Genomic DNA, 2,173 nt, shown 5'->3' with positions numbered 1-2,173 from the left:
GAGTAGAAAGCCTCATCTTTCTCCCGCGGAGCGGCTGGTAGTTTCGAACCGCTGACCTTAAGGTTCACAGCCCGATTCGTAACCACTACGCTACCAGAACTTAACTTATATATATACAAAAAATAATAATAATAAATAAGTTTGTAACAAGGAAATGACTCACACAGTTGTAGAGGCAGGCAAATTCTAATTCCATAGGTCAGATGGCAGGCTGAAGGCGTCTCTTGGTTCATATAGTTACAGGATTTGATAAACCCAAGATTGGCAGGTTGGACAGCAGGCTCTGGCTGCAGAGGTGAATGAATCCAAGATCAGCAGGTAAGATGGCAGGCTACTGACAACTCCCAGGATCAGCACGCAACACAGAAGGCTGTTGACTGGAGTCCAAAGAGCTGTATGTCAAAGGACAAATCAGATGCAGAATCCAGACCCAGAAAAAAAGCAAGAAAGCTTTTCCCAAGTATCCAATACAGGTCACACCCTGAAGGAACTTTCCTTTCAACTGAATGGGCAATCTTAATAAATGTCATCATGGGGAATTACTATGTCTTAACTGCTAAATCACAGTGAATCTGGGCCCAGTCAAGTTGACACAAAGCATCAACTACCATAGATACATTTGATATTTTTGCTACATAGGGCAAGGGGTAGATCTACTCTGAAATCAAAGGAGCAACTGGAGTACAGGGGAAACCTGGGACCAAGCTGCTCTCAGAAGCAGAAAACAGCAGTTGGGAGCTCAATACAGACTACAAACGATCTGTTGTTGTTGTTGTTAAGTGCCATCAAGTCAGTTCCAACTCATAGTGACCCTGCATAGGGTTTCCAAAGAGCAGCTGGTAAGCTTGAACCACCGACCTTGCGGTTCAAACCAGCCTTGCAGTCCAGCGTATTAACCTGCATCACCACACCAGAACTCTATCTGTTAACCAATGAGTCTATCTGTTAATAAACAAGGTTAACTGTTGGAAAAGTCTGGAAGGAAATAAGAAAGTAAAACAACAGCTATCAGAGACAGCTGGGTGAGGTAAGGACACTTAAATTTGCAGAATCATTGAAGGAACAAGCAGAGGATGAAGATGCTGGAAAGTCGACTGTGATAGGCTATGTGTTTAGATTTGTGTCAGCTTGACTGGGTCAGGATTCTCAGTGGTTTTGCAATTCAGACATAATAATCCCCCATGATGAGATCTTACAGAATGCAATCACCTCCGTGATGAGATCTGCTCTGAACAGCCATTCCATTGAAAGAAAGTTTCCTTGAGGGTGTGGCCTGCAACATCTTTTTATTTTGCAAAGATAAAAGGAGAGAGACGTGAGCAGAGGCAGAGGGACCTACTACCACCAAGAAAGAAGAACCGGGAATGGAGTGTGTCCTCTGGACCTGGAACCCCTGCACTGTGAAGCTCCTACATCCAGGGGAAGATTGATGCCAACACACATGGAGATCTCCAAGAAATGCTGGGCCTACAGATGCTGAAAGGAGACAAGAACCTTTCCCCAAACCCAACAAAGAGAGAAAGCCTTCCTCAAGAGCTGATGCTCGGAATTTGGAGTTCAAACCTTCTAAACTGTGAGAGAATGCATTTCTGTTAAAGCCATCCACTTGTGGTATTTCTGTTACACAACTAAGGCAGTGGCATTCCCAAGCTCAGAGATAACAGGGATAGTAATGCCCTGCTGGTGACATTAGCAAAGATGCCCTGAGCAGGACTGGTCCCCATAAGTAACATCCAAACTTGAACCTGGGAGTCTCTTTATCTATGTGTGATAAGGCATCGGTAGCTCAGTGGTAGAATTCTTGCCTTCCATGCAGGAGAACTGGGTTCAATTCCCAGTCAATGCACCACCCATCTGTCAGTGGAGGCCTGTGTGTTTGCTATGGTGCTAAACAGATTTCAGTGGAGCTTCCAGATGAGACTAGGAAGAGAGGCCTGCCTGGTGATAGCTTTGAAAATCAATCAATGAAAACCCTCTGGATCCCAATGATCACGAAAATGGCACATGACTAGGCAGTGCTTTATTCCATTGTCTGCGATCACCATCAATCAGGGACCAATTTGACAGCAGCTAAATACAAGACCTTCCTTGTGAATCTAGGAACCTCTAGAAATACCTACAAAGTTCTGAATTTTTCCTAACATCACTTGACCCAACACTGAAGGTGCTATCA

At 44.4% G+C, this 2,173-nt stretch overlaps 1 non-coding gene across 1 annotated transcript; it reads left to right on the top strand.

Moving 5' to 3' along the window:
* Positions 1-1,775: 1,775 nt before the first annotated feature.
* TRNAG-UCC lies at positions 1,776-1,846 on the top strand. The gene has a single exon. It is a non-coding gene; the product is annotated as a tRNA-Gly (tRNA).
* The last annotated feature ends 327 nt before the right edge of the window (positions 1,847-2,173 follow it).

This window comes from Chrysochloris asiatica, unplaced genomic scaffold (genome assembly GCF_000296735.1).
Source record: "Chrysochloris asiatica unplaced genomic scaffold, ChrAsi1.0 scaffold00022, whole genome shotgun sequence".
In the NCBI taxonomy this organism is placed as follows: Eukaryota; Metazoa; Chordata; class Mammalia; order Afrosoricida; family Chrysochloridae; genus Chrysochloris; species Chrysochloris asiatica.
This window is presented reverse-complemented; position numbering and strand designations above follow the sequence as displayed.